The 16921-nt window shown below is 47.2% G+C and overlaps 1 pseudogene; it reads right to left on the reverse strand.

Annotated features, from left to right (window-relative positions):
* Positions 1-12639, reverse strand: part of LOC127058372 (major facilitator superfamily domain-containing protein 1-like) — a 33997-nt pseudogene extending 21358 nt beyond the window's left edge.
* Between the last annotated feature and the right edge of the window lie 4282 nt (positions 12640-16921).

Genomic DNA, 16921 nt, shown 5'->3' on the forward strand with positions numbered 1-16921 from the left:
GGATACTCAAGTTGTTCCGATGCTGCTGCAATTGAAAATGATCACCCAAATACACAGCAAAGATCTGGAGGGGAATCTGTTAAAGCAGAGCTGGTTGAGAGAACATCTTAGTAAGGTAGAGGGGCAGGATTTTCCTCATACTTCCCTCTCGGCTGGAATCACATCCTTGAATAAGACTGGTACAACATTCACTGATTTGTTACTTGGTAAGTCTATTTATCCTACACTCCCCATCTCCAAGAGACCCCACACAAAGTACAAACACAGTGATTCCCTTTACCATCTCCTCCAAGGCATTTTTAACACACCCACCACCATAATACCCAGGCACCATCATCATATAGGCAATATTATGACCCTACATCATTGTGTCTGCTACACAGGGATTCCATTTGTCAATGTAAAAAGGAAAAAACTGTCAAGCAACATGGAAGCCAGAGCAGAACTACACCAAAAATAGGGAAGTGAAAATCCCACACTCCCTGTACATACGCGCACATGCACGCACAGATACATGCTTTCTTGAGGAGAGGTCCTAAATCTATAAATACTCAGAATTTGACCCATGTTAAAGTATGTCTACAGGCAAAACTATCATCGACTCAGTGGGAATTGGTCAGAGTGAATTGCCAACCCAGAATATGGCAGTGTGTGTGTACACACACAAGTAATTCAGTTTTACTCCATTGATTCAATGAGAGTATACATTCACACACAATACTGTTCACACATGCCTGCAAGTGTTGTAAAGTCACAGAAAGGCTGCAAACAAAGCTAGTGGCAAATGCAACAGTTTTAGAAGGAAACTTCAGCCAGCAATGAAGCATCTTCTATTGTTTCCTCAAGCCAGGAAGGAGAGCAAGGGAATGCTCTCTGGAAGACACACAGCCCACTTGCCACACACCAGGTTCACTCTCTTTCCTATGCATATTCTTTACCAGAGTTAGACAGTATCGCTTGGCTGCTTCGTCTTAGGCCTAGAGGCAAGTGAAGCAGAAGCCAGAAGGAAAAGCTCACCTCCCCAGAGTGTCCACTGGATACCAAAGTGGGTCTCAAACTGTTGGGTGAAGAAGTTGAGGACACTCTCAAGCCGGGAGAAGGAGAAGGTCAGTCCAAATGCCAAGGCCAGTTCCTTCTCCTTGAACCAGAAGGCAGTGATGTGATTCTGCACAACTTGGAGGGGGTGGGAACAGATGAGAAAGGGCTATGTTAACAGATGCACAGAAACCGAGCCTAGAGCATTAAACACACATACCTGGGGCAATTTCCCAATTCATGCTCGGTGGTCCAGATAGGATCAGAGTCAAAGACTCTTGGATATCTGAGGTAGAGATACAGTGTGTCAGATTAGCATCCCTTTGGGATAGCCCTTACCACTGCCGCAACAGGGAGGAAGTCGAGTGGCTTCCGAAAAGCCAGGCTGTAGTGTGAGTATTGCAGCTGCTTCTCCCAGGAGGGGGCAAAAGCTGGTTAAAATTGTGGATCTTAATATTAGAAGGGCAGATGAAAGTTCTACACTCCCAGCAGGCAGACCAAATATTCTGTCCTCATCCATCACCACTCAGGCCTGGTTCCTGATGCACAGAGCAGGTGAAGGTCTGACTGTAGGAACAAAGGCCCAGGGATTGTCCTCCAGTTGTTGGGGTCTAACCAGGACAGGAGTTCTCAGATTCCTTACTGGTAAGTGACCCATTCCCAGATCCAAACAGCAGCCATCCCGTCAGCATCAGCAGCAGAAGGTACAGAGTTCCCTTGAAGTGAGAGCCCAGAGCGAAGATGGACGATCCCAAGACAGTCAGGAAAGAGAAAAGAAAGACATCAACTAGGGAGGGAGACAGAAAAACACAGGGACACATTGAAATAAAGGCAACGGATAAATAAAATAAAATAAATAAATAAATAAAGAGAAAATTACTGTGCAATAGGAAAGGAGCTCTGAATTTTTATCCCAGGACAGGTAAATCCCTGGGTCTCCCATCAAATTGACTCTATGACATATTATTTTACTACTGTATAGCCCCTTTCATTGAAGGATCTTAGGTCACTTTGCAGAGGAGAGAAATATAATGGTGTGCCTTATACATGGGAAAACTGAGGCAGAGGAACGTTAAGTGGCTCAACCACAAGCCTATAAACTTGATACTCCTGAGTCTTACTCCAAGCTTTGCCACTGACTCTTTGTTGTTGGCCAAGTAACTTCACCTCTGTGCCAGTGTCCTCATCTGCAAAAACAGAGACAAGAATGCTGACCAGCCCTACAGGGAATGGCCAGGACTGCATTCTTTACTGTGTTATGGAGCTTCGATACTACGATGAAAGATACCAAATACAAGGCCATGTAGAAAAGAAGAATACAGGACAGTCACATCAGACAGTCACATCAACTGCCAGCTCTGAACTTACCTGTCTTCCTTTTATTGCGTGTCAGGAGATTAAAACAATGTTTACTCAACTGTTGTGTGTTATACTAAATTCTAGTGATCTACAATCAGGCCAAAGGAGGAACTGGGCAAGTTTACAGCAGAGATCCCTTATGCTTGTAATCCTATGGAGCAGCCTTTGTTACACTCATCTTCTCTTCACTCCAGAAGGAAGTACCTTCCTTGGTTTGCTCTGTTTGTTGCCCACACTGTTTCATGCTGCAGGACCTTACTGAAAAGGTGATTCTTGTGTTGGGAAGCAATATCTCTTTCCATTGAAGGAATAGCTGGAAAGGTCACTTCTGTGCAAGAAGAAAGATCAGCTATAATGAAATAATTGGGACTTACAGTGATTTCCCAGTTTATCAATCAGGAATCCAGCCAGAATCACCACCAGCGCATTCCTAGGGAGAATACCGCAAACGTTTGGTTTTACTCCCTGCACATCCTATGACCAGTGCACATGATGCCTCCCCTAAACAGAAGAAAAGTGACTCACGCCCAAGCATAGATTGCATGCAGCAGGTTGTACTGTGCAGGCATCATCCCCAGACCTTCCACGCAGGCCAATGTGCCATTATGTCTAGTGCCATTACGCTGGGTTCCATTGGGGCAGGTTAGGTTCTGTGTAACAAGTTGACATAAAAAGTCTGTATTCCAACAGTAATAGAGGTCTAATTTGGATTACACAATAATTAGCCAAACCTTCTTTTTGGGTGGTGGGCCTCAATAGGTACAAGAGCCTGGTTTTGACTTCCTTTCTAGACTCATCTCCACCACTCACTTCCCAACCTGATAGAAGGAATTCAAAGATTTTCAGTGGCCTTGTGTGCACAGCATCCATCTTGAGGATACGATAGTAATTAAAATGTTCTGAGTGACAAAGGAGCTGAAACAATATACAAGGGATCATAAGAGACTACAGCAGAACCTATTTCCCACTGGCAACTGGGAAACCCATTGGAAATTACTGTGGTTTGACATTCGTAGACTTTGATACCAAATATCAGAGGGGTAGCCATGTTAGTCTGTATCCACAAAAACAACAAGGAGTCCAGTGGCACCTTAAAGACCAGTAGATTTATTTTGGCATAAGCTTTCAGGGGTAAAAAACCCACTTCTTCAGATGCATGGAGTGATAATTACAGATACAGGTATAAATATATATTGGCACATGACTTTGATAGGAGCTGTGGGGTCTCAGCACCTCTTCTATATACACCACTGAGATTTGAATCAGAGAGAAAGGCAAGGATACTGCATTGCAAAATGCACTTGGTCTGTGTATTGTAATCGGCTGTAGCTTAATTTTTAATGATCTGACACTAAATAAAGGTACAGAGAAGTGTTCTGCAGCAGCTTTTATAAAACTAATGAAGCCTCAGTAATGAGACCTCATTCCAGCTCCCTGCTAGAAAAACTTTTATAAGGAATTGGAACCAGATCTCCTAAATCATAGTTCAATGGCATCACCACAAAACAGTAGCAAAGGTGCACACTCTCCTTCTCTGAACCCATCTTAGTTTGGGGTCTCTTCAGAAGTCTTTATTATCTGAGTGTATAAGAATTTCTTGCAGGCCTTCTAAAAGTCATAGGTCCAGCTCCATAATCTAGGAAGGACAGTGAACTTTAGCCAATCACATGTCTTGGATCTACTAGCAGAGGATGCACATGAGTAAACTCATCCCTTTGCCAGAGACTGAACATAATCCTTCAGCAGTAATGATCAGCAGGGATCCTAGTTTTCTATGATTAAAAAAAAAATTATCTGATTAAAAAAGCCCATAAAAATCCATTTTTTTCCACGATTAAAATGAAATGCTGAACTTAAGTTTGCTTAACCATAATATATGTATAGGTATCAGTAGAACACAATGTTTATTGATATATTTACAATTTTTAAGCTGGCAGACCAGGCCCCGCCCATTCGCCTGATTTACTGAATTTTTGATTACCCAACCTGGCCCTGCTCCCAGTTAGATTGGATAATCAGGATTCCACTGTATATGTTGTTCTTTTTTCACAAAATGTAAAAACTAAAGATTCTCTATAAAAATGCAAATTCCGTGTTTTTCCTTGACAAATGGATTTCTAGGATCCCTGACAGTCAGTGTGTGACACTCCGCACCTCAGGGAAACACCCAGCACTCCCATGTTCATCCTTGTAAAATGATTGTGTGGTATCCAATGCAAAGTTTATCATGTTGGGTGTCTTCGGAAGGCTCATGATGCCCTGAGCATTGTTGTCACAGTGATGTTATAGTAATTGTTACAGTAATGTTATAGGTTATAATTTCACGTATGGAGGTACGAGGCTGACAATGTATCCTCCTGGCTTAAAATAAGCCCAGGTAAAATCTCTCCAAGAGCAGAGGGGCAGTTCACACCTCATCAGCGCATGTATGGGACAAACCCAGCACAACCTCATAGGAACAAAGCACACTGGCCGAGGCAGGAAAAAAGGATCTGTTGGACTCTTGAGTGAGTCACCCCCATTCCTTCGGTCAGTTTGAGACTACAATGAGGTAATGCTCACCAGACTCTGAAAGCGGGGGGGAGGCAAAGCCAAGAGGGAAGAAAGACATGATTAAAGGGAGAGACGTTTGCCATGCTCGCTCTCTCTCTCTTCCACCTACATCTACAGATACCACACCAAGCAACTGAAGCGCTGATCAAAGGGGTGAGCCTGGCAGAAAAGCAACTAGCCAGCCTGTGGTGAAAGGCATCTAAGTTTGCAAGGGCTCTGAAAGTGTTAAGATCAGTTTAGAATGCATTTTGCTTTTATTTCATTTGACCAAATCTTTGACTTCTTGTGTTTTGACTTATAATCACTTAAAATCTATCTTTGTAGTTAATAAATATGTTTGTTTGTTCTACCTCAAGCAGTGTGTTTGGTTTAAAGCGTATCAGAAACTTCCCTTGGGATAACAAGCCTAGGGCATATCAGTTTCTTTGTTAAATTGACAAACTCATATAAGCTTGCAGTGTCCAGCGGGCATAACTGAACACTGCAAGACGGAGGTTCCTAGGATTGTGTCTGGGATCAGAGATATTAGCTAGTGTCATTAAGGGCATGGCTACACTTGCAGATGTAGAATGGTTTGAGTTAAACTAGCCTTTGGAGAGCACAGTAGGGAAAGCGCTGCAGTCTGTCCACACTGACAGCTGCAAGCGCGCTGGCATGGCCACATTTACGGCACTTGCACTGGCATTGGGAGAAGTGCATTATGGGCAGCTATGCCACAGAGCACCTCTTCCCATTCTGGTGCTGTGGCTTGTGGGAAGGGGATGGGGGGTGCAGGGCATTCTGGGTCCTGTCCCAATGCCCCATGATGCATCGCTTCGCATCCAACAATCCCTGTGCTTCCATCCACATTTGGCATCATCTTTCAACATTTTTTTGTACGGGGCGCTCTGTCTTCCCTTTCGGTCTACAGGAATGGAGACTGAACTGCTGAGGAATATGCTGACGAGTCTCACCAGCACATCACATTTGTCAGTCAAGTTACTGCTTAAGATCCAAACTGACAGTGAGGACTGACAATGATATCGACTCAAGTAACGCATACGACATGAGAGTGCTTGTGGCATTCACAGACATGCTCTCCACCGTGGAACGCTGCTTTTGGGCTTGGGAAACAAGCACTGAGTGGTGGGATCACATTGTCCTCAAAGTCTGGGATGACGAGCAGTGGCTGCAGAACTTTCGTATGAGAAAAGCCACTTTCATGGGACTGTGTGAGGAGCTCATCCCCATCCTGCAGTGCAAGGGCATGAGATTGAGAGCTGCCCTGATGGAGGAGAAGTGAGTGGCTATTGCAGTCTGGAAGCTGGCAACTCCAAACAGTTACCGATTAGTCGCTGACCAGTTCGGAGTGGGAAATTCGACTGCTGGAATAGTGTTGATACAAGTTTGCAGGGTCATTAATCGCATCCTGCTCAGAAGAACCGTGACTCTGGGTAACGTGCATGACATTGTGGCTGGTTTTGCACAAATGGGTTTCCCTAACTGCGAAGGGGTTATAGATGGGATGCATATTCCAATTCTGACACCAGCCCACCTAGCCTCTGAGTACATTAATTGGAAGGAGTATTTCTTTTTGGTTCTTCAGGCGCTTGTGAATCACTGTCGGTGTTTCATTGACATTAACGCAGTCTGGCCCAGAAAGGTGCATGATGCACGCATCTTTCGGAACACTGGTCTCTTCAGGAAGCTGCAGGCAGGGACTTTTTTTCCAGACCAGAAGATTACTGTAGGTGAAGTCAAAATGCCCGTGATCCTTGGAGACCCCGCTTACCCTTTAATGCCATGGCTCATGAAGCCCTATACTGGGAGCCTTGACAGCAGCAAGGAGCAGTTCAACAATAGGCTGAGCTGGTGCAGAATGACTGTGGAGTGTGCTTTTGGCCATTTAAAGGGCGCTGTCTGTATGGGAAGCTGGACCCGGCCAATGACAGCATCCCTGCAGTTATATCCATGCGCTGTACCCTTCATAACATTTGTGAAGGGAAGGGTGAAAGATTCACTCCGGCATGGAACTTGGAGGTTCAACACCTGGAGGCTGAATTTGAACAGCCAGCGAGCAGGGCTATTAGAGGGGCCCAGCACGGGGCTGCAAGGATTAGGGATGCCTTGAGGGAGCAATTTCAGGCTGAAAACCATGAGTAGTGTTTGGTGCCCTGCATGGGAGTGAAGTGTGTGGTTCCATGTTAGTAGGAATCTGTGTTTGCTATGCTGACTTGCAGTGCCTGTTGCTTTCCTGGGCTAAGGTAACTTTAACTTTATGCAATAATAAAGAATGTTTTCAAAGCCAAAAAAATCCATTTATTGAAAAGAAACAACTGCTTGGGAAACAGAAAGGGCAATGAGGTGGGGTGGGGAACAGTACAATCACAGATTTGTGTATGTCCTGTTATCATACTCAGCCTTCCTGTCTGGAGTGCTGTCCAGTGAGTGCTGTACTTCAGGACAGCTATACTGCATGGTGATAGGGGTTGAGTGCAATGGGTAAGGGTCATAGTTTTCAGGCCTGGGTGGTGAAGCTACAGTTGCTGGAGGCAGCTGGTTGGGGAAAGTGGGTTGGAGGTGACATGGGGGCACAAGGGAAAGAGTTTTGGGACCGGGGGGTGCGGGTGCGGTAGTGCTCCACCTGCATGGCTACAAGTGCCTGAATCGAGTCCGCTTGGTGCTCCATGATGCTTATCAGCCGATCCATGCTTTGCTGCTGGCACTCCTCATTCTGCTGGTGGATCCTCCTTTCACTCTCCCTCCACTCCTGTGCTTTTAGATTCTTGTTAAGGGACTGCTGCATTACTTTGTGCAGCATGTCTTCTTTGCTTCTATGTGGCTTCTTCCTAATTCTTTAGAGTCTTTTGGCCAATGATAACATGGATTGCTGAGATCTTACGGTTGCATCTGTAAAGGCAAAATGCAACACTTAACAGAGGCAGCATTGTTCACACCAGACAGAACAATGACTCCCCCGTACTTAAGGGCAAGCACAGTCTACACAATAGCATAGTTAGCCTGCCCAAAGTGAGCGGACAGAACCCACGGGAGCCCCGTACTTAAGGGCAAGCACAGTCTACACAATAGCATAGTTAGCCTGTCCCAAAGTGAGCGGACATAACCCACGGGAGCCCGAAAATGGTGAGTAAGCACGAGGTCAAGGGGGACTGCTTGTTTCATGGCTGTACTGTCCTCTGGGTTTCTGTTCCTTGGGGAGAGTCAACAGCTGCAGGGGGTCCCTATACTGAACACTATCCCCACATTTTCCACAGGAGTTTGTCCTCGAAGATATCTTGCTGCTGAGGGTGACCTGGGAAGCAAGGGAGGGTCTTCTATTGCAATGCAGCTTCCGCCCGGGCCCATATGCAGCTTGCCTGTGTGAAGCAATGGTCTCCCACCCTTCAGGGCACAGTGGCACGGACATGTTAGCCTGATTGGGACAAGGACCACAGTGGCTCTCCCAAGAAACCTGCGCAAGCGCATTGCCCAAGTTCTGGATGAGACCTCTGAAGAGATCACTGAGGCTGATTACTGCAATATAAGCGAGCACATCAAGGCCCTATTCCACATCTAGGCATGCATGCAGCCCAAGCACTCCTCACCTCAAGAGTCTGCACCAAATAACTACCTTCCCAAAATAAAAGCTGCTTACTGGGCACCTCCTCTGGTGTCTGTCCTTCTCCAAACGCTGGCCGCCGCGATTGGCTACCTTCCTCTTGGCTTAAGAACAGCTCCTGGCTGCATGCATCTAGGGATGCCAGGGTGTCTTCCTCCTCCTCAGCACCCTCGTTCCTGCTTTCCTTCTCCTCCTCCTGCCTCGTTCAACTGGGTTCTGAAGTGTCCATGGTGGTACTTGGAAAGGAGGTCGGGTTGCCCTCAAGTATCACGTCCAGCTCTTTGTAGGAACGGCAGGTTGCAAGGGCACCACTGGAGCGGCAGTTTGCCTTGCAGATTTTGCAGAAGGCACTCCGCAGCTCCTTCACTTTAACCCTGCACTGCAGTGCATCCCGGTCATGGCCCCTTTCCATCACGTCTCTTGATATCTGCCCGAAGGTATCGTAATTCCGAAGGCTGGAGCGCAGCTGGGACTGGACAGCTTCTTCTCCTCAAACATTGATGAGGTCCAGCACCTCGCCACTGCTCCATCCTGGGGATCACCTGGCATGTGGAGGAATAGTCACCTGGAAAGATTGGCCGAGCAAACAGGAAGAGGATTTTCAAAATTCCCAGAGAATTTAAAGGGCAGGTCCGATGGTTGGTTACCTGAGGGCAGGGCAGTAGAGTTCAGAGTGATGACCAGAGTGGCTAGAACAGGCATTGTGGGACACTTCTGGAGGCTGATCAGAGAGCATTAACAGACCAGGGTGTCCACAATGGTGCTGCGGCGCTCCAGCGGGGGCACATCAAATGTTATTCCACTTGCTGAGGTGAATTACCAGAAGCGCTCTAGCCACAGAGTCAGAGCGCTCTACATGCCTTGCCAGTGTGGATGCATCGTGAGTTAGAGCGCATGGGGCTGCTTTAATGTGCTTTAACTTGCAAGTGTAGCCACGCCCTCAGTTCCACAATCCAAGGAGCAGCTTACATGCCAGAGGCTGTGCGTGAACAGCCCAGGAGTGGGGGTTCTCACAGCAGGGCAGGGTAAGGCTGGCTCCCAGAATCGGGGATTGGAGTGACCTAGCAGATCACTGGTCCAGATAACACCAGAGGGGAACATCACACAGTGGCACAATCAAGAGCTCCAAGTAAGCATCTCAGATCTTGGTCTACAACAAAATAATGCACACAACAGCACCCAATGCTCTATGGAGGAAAATGTACTCTGCAATACAGATAATTCGTTTTTTTAATAAAGGAGAGGCTTGGTGCAGTGAACGAGGTGGAGATAGTAGTAGTATGAACCCTAGAGAATAAAGGGCTTTACTTATATCAGTTAGGCGCATTATTTGTTTTACTTCTCAGTTTAATCACAGACCCACTTGCAGTCACTACAACAGCTTGATGTAATTGATTTAGGTAATTTTTAATTAAACATCCCTATTCTTTCAATCCAATTTAGATTATAAAATCTACAACAGAGACCGTGAACATCTATGGTCCTGTAAATATAATACTAACAACCTACACTACATTGTGACTGAGCATGGGAAAGATATTAGCCTGTAACATGTACATAAGTCACCAAACAACAATTGTTCCTCCAACTGCTTGCACTTGCTTTGTACAAGTCACCACCTCTCCTGGGCTGTCTAGATATCATTGTCTGGACACAGTGAATCCATCTTTCTTAGCATGTTGTGAGAACCCCTGCACTAGACTTCTTCATAGCAGAACATCTCTCAGGTTCTTTTTTAAATTCCCTGTTTGTGACTGGGAATCTCTGCTTTTCAATTTCTACACCACTTTCCCAGTCTCCTCTTTGACTGCAGTCAAGGGGGCCTAGCAAAAGTTTTATCTTTCCCCTTGTGCCCTAGTGACTTACCCCTTGAAACTGCTCCTGCAGGACACTGGGAATATCAAAGCAGAAGTAAGAGCCAAAAGTCAAGAGGCAGTTGAAGAAAAGCACTAGGAACCTGTAATAAGCTGTAGAGTGAACAAACATGTTATTGTCTATGTTACAAAATATGCTCATGTTGACAAAGTTTGTGCCATTCTTGGGACTTTTATATACACACATCCTGTAACATATTTAGAATTCAAAACTCACTGAAAGTTTGTCATTGACAATAGACAAGTGTCAGTTTGATCTGCTAATAATTAAAAACCCTATTTTAAAGATATAGATATATCAACTAACACTAACTAATAATTGTGAGATGCTATTTCGTATCCCTGTGTTGATTTTTCCTGTTCTTCTCTTAAGCCCTGATCCCACAATTGATTTGCATGGATAGGGACCCTACTCCACGCCATTACTGATTAATTTCAGTGGGTCTCCACACAAAGGTAAGCTTGCGCAGACCAGCTCTTTGCGGCCGGGAATCTCTTTATACCTGTATAATAAAATATTGTGCACATCTATGGTGTTATACAAATAATATTAATTTTAGAGTATGCTAGACCTGACATACTGGTCACTGTAAACTGGTTTATAGAATTCTGTTTAGTATTCATAGTATGGTGAAGTGTGTGTCAAATTATATGGAAATTTAGTAGTGGCTATAAGTGTGCCAATCTATCTCAGGCAGCTCTAATTTTCACCACAAACACTTAAGCCACCAGCAGAATTAATAGAGAATTGTGGCTGCCAGCATGCCAGGGCACAAACAGGCAGACTGCAGTGCATGCTGGGAGTCTCCTTCCCTGTGGGCTGCCATTTCAGAAATGGGGGCAACAGCAATCTGTCCCCCAGGGCCCTGGGCAAGTGGCTGAGGATTCAGCATGCCCCTTTTGGAGTGGTTGAAGTTCCTGGCTCAGTGAGGTTTTGGGAGCCAAACTGCCCCCTCTTACTCTGATAGACCTACCCACCCCTCTTCCAGTCAGACTGATCCATACCTCTTTCTGCCTCTTCACAAGGAGAGGGGCATACGACAGGCAGAGGGGATGGAGTCTTAACATACTCAATTTTTGAAATATAAAATATTCAAAGTACTAAAAAGCTGTAAAGGGAACTGTGTGAGGAAGCAAATGCTTTTACCCATGTGTGATTATATACACATGCACACTAATTCCCAATGCCATTCAATAGTCTCTCTGTCATAATACAGATTCTACTGATTCTTATATGTAGCACCTATGTACATTGTGAATGCACTAGAAATTCACAGTTATTAGCAAGTATACAGTCAACAATGCAGCAATTGCCAGGGTTAATGTTGTGGGATTGCCAACAGTTTCAGGGAACTGTACTACATTTACCAGCATAGACCTCTTCCAGTGCTCATCACATCTCACTCCACTACATACAGCACTGTAACCTGCCATGGGACATTGGGATGGTGCAGTGAGTTAAAACAATATCAAGATCATGGTATAGAATTGGGCTACATAGAAGCAGCTTCTTGGAGCAACCAAAAGCGCATGGTTTTGAAACAATTCAGAGTTCTGCAGTGGGGGTTGACGGCTATCCCAGATTGGGTGGAGGTGTTGTGGGCACCTCAGGCTCTATGCTGGCATATTACAGGAACTCTGTGACAATTGGCAAGTTGGGGGAACCCCCTGGTCTGAGCTTGTGGATCAGACCCAATCCCGAGGGGAAAGGACAAATATAGAGTTGTTCTGTGTTTGTACAGCCCCTAGCACAACAGGGTCTTGCTCCATGACTGGGGCTCCTAGGCACTGCCATAATACACATAGTAACACACTAATCCTAAAGGTTCCTGGATTCCGCAGTAGGCTGGCATGACCCACAGCGCAAAGGGAAGGGATTTAGAGCACCATACACTGTGGAGACGGGCCCAAAGAAGAGGGTCCCCAGGCCCTGCAGCAGCAGGTCTGACCCCGGGGAACTGGGGTCCCCGAACCCCTCCCTAACGGCGGGGTGTCCAAGGTCCCAGTGAGAGGCTGGGGAAGAGAAGACTGTGCACAGCACCCATGGGCAAGCAGAAGCACCCGACCCAGCTCTGGGGAAACAGTCATGTGACACCTCAGTCATGTGAGAGGGGCTGGTCACCTGATACCACAGCAGTCACCTGGCGCAGCGCTCTCCCCAGTAATGAGGAGGGGTCTCTATACCGCCCGGCTTGTACCTCTCTCCGCCACTGCCACCATGGCTCCGGCTCCACTCCTACCCCGGTCCCGGTCCTGTTCCTCCCCACAGGCCACTGCCTCTCTCAGGCCGGGACTGTCCCTCTGACATTCCCCTCTGCCCCGCCTCTTCCCCAGGCTCCGCCCCCAGCACGGCGCGAGGGAAGTGAGAAGCGAAGTGGCTGGGCGGGTTCCACCTCAAGCACCGCCCCCTCGCCCTCCGCACCCCGGCACGTGGCAGCGCAACGCACGCTGGGACCCAGCAGCAGTGAGCTTCTGCTAAACCCTGGGGGGGCGGCGGGGCGAAGCCAAGTCTGGAATGACCAAATCACCTGACTGAGAGGCTGTGCCAGCCCTACCCTAGGACCAGCAGCCATAATTATTCCTGTGATTTAGATGATTTAGTTGGGGATTGGTCCTGATTTGAACAAGGGGTGGACTAGATGATCTCCTGCAGTCCAGGGCCGGCTCCAGGGGTTTGGCTGCCCCAAGCAGCCAAAAAAAAAGCCTTGATCGTGCTATGCGGCAATTCAGCGGGAGGTCTTTCGCTCCCAGCAGGAATGAGGGACCCTCCGCCGAATTGCTGCTGAATAGCTGAAAGTGCCACCCTGCTCCAGAGTTGCAACCCCAGGCACCTGCTTGATAAACTGGTGCCTGGAGCTGGCCCTGCTGCGGTCTCTTCCAACCCTAATTTTCTATGAGTCTGCCTACCTTGGCCCTAGTGCTCCTATCCTGCGTGGGTCTTGACTCAGGCTTTGACCAGTAGACTAGTGCCCATGCAGAGTTAGGGGAGAGGGTCTGCCTATGTGCCCCAACCAGGGTGTGATAAAGAAAGGAACAGCCTGGTTCAGGGCATTAATGCCCCAGAGTGCTCAGTTATTACAAAGCACCTTATAGCCCATACTGTGTAGTGCTGGAGCATGAGCGGTAAACAAGCCACTAGCATTTCAACCTGACCTTGGCAAGGTGGAGCTCTGGAGCAGATTACTGTACCCCTTTCAGGAGTTTGTTCGCTTCTATAACCCTGTGTTACACCTCACATAAAAACTAAGTATAAAATCTGACAAATATGAAAGTGTCACACTAGTATTGAAAAATTGCTTTCTTATTTTTACTATATAATTATGAAATAAATCAATTGGAATATAAATTTTGCACTTACATTTCAATGTATAGTATATAGAGCAGTCATTGTTTGTATGAAATTTTAGTTTGTACTGACTTCGCTAATGCTTTTTATGTTGCTTGTTGTAAACCTAGGCAAATATCTGTATGAGTTGATGTCCCCCCAGGACCTCATCGGTATATGCAGCCCTGGTTGAGAACCACTGCTCTTGGTTGCAGGTTTAGCAGGGTAACCTAAACTAGCCTTACCATAGGGTCTGTGCCCCTCATCTTGTGTTAAAATGTCATCACAGCAAAATGCAACGTCTCAATGTAATGATGTTTCACAGGTCCAAAGGTTATTTGCCAATCCAAATCTGCAGACAAAAATGATCTTTTCAGACTACCATTCTAGGCTTCTCTATAGGATGACCAGAGTCTGATTTTCAACCCGAACACCCGGTCGAAAAGGGATCCCGGCAGCTCCAGTTAGCACCACTGACTGAGCCATTGACTGTCCAGTTGGCGGCACCCTACAGTGGGGCTGGCAGGCTCCATGCTAGCCTCCACTCCCTATAGCTCCCAAGAAGTAGCTAGCATATGCACTCTCTGGCTCCTATGCATAGGGACAGCCAGGGTGCTCTGCAGGCTGCCCCTGCCCCTAGCACTGCCCCCACAGCTTCCACTGGCCAGGAGCCACAGCCAATGGGAGCTATGGGGGTAACGCCTGTGGACAGGGCAGCATGCAGACCCTCCTGGTCACACCTCCGCATAGGAGCCGGATGGGGGATATGCCGCTGCTGCCGGGAGACACCTATGGTAAGCGCCGACTGGAGCCTGCAACCCCTTCCCCCACCTCAACACCCTGCCCCAGCTCTGATGCCCCTCCTGCCCTCCAAACCCCTCAGTCCTGTCTGGAGCATCCTCCTACACCCCAAACCCTTCATCCGCAGGCCCACCTCTGAGTCCGCACCCCCGCCGGAAATCTCACAACCTTCCATGCCCCAGCCCTCTGGCCTAGCCCTGATCCCCTCCTGTCCTCTGAATCCCTTGGTCCCAGCCCAGAGCACCCTCCTACACCTCATCCCCAGAGTCTGCACGCTCAGACAGAGCCCTCTCACACACACACACCCCACCCCAACCTCCTACCCCAGCCTTGATCCCGCTTCCACACTCCAAACCCCTCAGTCCCAGCCTGGAGCACCCTCCTGCACCCCAAATCCCTCATCTCCGGCCCTACATCAGAACCCTCACCCTCTCCCACACTCCCTTTCCCCCTCAGCCAGCCGAATGAAAATGAGTGAGCAAGGATGGGGAGAGTGAGCAAAGGGGGCGGGAATTGAGTGAGCAGGGGTAGGGCCTTGGAGAAAGGGTGAGGCATGGGAGGAGCCTCAGAGGAGGGATGGGGCATGGGATAGCACAAGTTGGCAACCCTACTTCACTGCCACACTGGGCCCTGCAGGACTCAAAGTGGGTTCTCTATGAACCAGATCTTATGGCTTATGTAATTAGCCAGGATAATATTTGGAGATCACCAGGTCTGGAGAAAAAATAAAAAGGGTCTCCAACTCCTGCCCTTTTTGTGACATGAAAGAGACCCTGGCGCACATTTATTTAGAGTGTGCCAGATTGCGGCCCCTGTTCCGGCTCCTCTTGAATCTCTTCTTGCGTTTTTGGTTGCACTTTTCCCCTCACCTGTTTCTCTGTGCACTCCCCATCCGTGGCCACACAAAGTCGCGGGATCTCCTTATCAACCTCCTCTTGGCCCTGGCCAAACTAGCCATCTACAAAACCAGGGAGAGGATGTTGGCCGATGGGGTTTCCTGCAACTGTGGGGCCTATTTCTGCTCCTCCGTCCATTCACGCATCCTAGCAGAGTTCCTCTAGACGGCATCCACTGGCTCCCTTGACGCCTTTGAGGAGCAGTGGGCATTGTCCAGGGTTCTCTGCTCGATGTCCCCATCGATGTCCCTTCGTTTAGCCCTATGACCTCACTCCTGATCCTGTTTTTTCATTAGTTGTCCCATGGAATTATTTGGTGTCACAGACCTGTGGATCCTCCCCTTAGGCTGGGGAGAGGTACTTTAGAAGTGGCAGGCTTTGCCCGCTCACCTCCTGGATACCAATAGGATCACAGCACCCAGGTGCAAACTTGCACCTTCACAGTCAGCATACAGACAGCACAACCAATTCTCTAGAGCTTACATTGATGGGAAGAAAGTGACAAAGCCCAAGTGACAGTGGTATGCAGTGCCCCCATTATCATTTAATTCTTACTTTGCAAATTGATCCATGGCAGAAATAGGGAGTGGGGAAAAAAAATCAAAGAAAGACTCATTACTGGCATTGTTTTTGAAGGAATAGAAAAGGAAAAAGCAAAGGAATTTAAGAAACAAAACAATCCAGAAAATAGGAAGCATCTAGTTACACTACATGGGTTCACCATATAGGGAGCGGCAATAATTGACAATACCAGTGATCTAACAGAGAAGTTCAGTATATCAACTTTTAAGAAGGCACCAAATCCATCTGACTGGCAAAAGTAACAAAGGACATCTAGCATGACAGCTTCACCAACCAGATTTCTTTCTAGTCAGCAAATCCAAGGCTATTCAGTGTGGTGGACGTATGGAAAAAGATAAGTAGGTGCAGTATTTCTTCTTAGTATATAGTATCAATGAAACCTCTAATAAAATCAGTGTGTTAGTTTTAAAATGTAGTTCTACTCTGAAAAGTGACTAAGTACCTTCTCATTTAACAGATGCGTCCTTGTGTGTTTATTCAGAGTTATATCTGCTGATTTTAGTGACAATTCATTTTTACTGCTTTTAACTTCTGTTATCCCAGCAGAGGAGAAAGACCTGTATTATCGTATTGTTTTGGTCTCATCAACAGAATTGGTTACTAATTCCTGATTGTGATGTTCCCCTCTGGTGTTACCTGGACTGGTGATCTGCTAGGTCACTCCAGTCCTTGACTCTGGGAGCCAGCCTTACCCTGCTCTGTTGTGAGAACCCCCACTCCTGGGCTGTTTACACAGAGCCTCTGGCATGTAAGCTGCTCCTTGGATTGTGCAACCGAATGACTCTAGCCAATACCCCCAGTCCCAGACACAACCCCAAGAACCTCCATCTTGCAGTGTCCAGTTATATCCGCTGGATGCTGCAAGCTTATATGGGTTCATCAATCTAACAAAAAAATG

Source organism: Gopherus flavomarginatus, chromosome 9, assembly GCF_025201925.1.
Source record: "Gopherus flavomarginatus isolate rGopFla2 chromosome 9, rGopFla2.mat.asm, whole genome shotgun sequence".
Taxonomy (NCBI): Eukaryota; Metazoa; Chordata; order Testudines; family Testudinidae; genus Gopherus; species Gopherus flavomarginatus.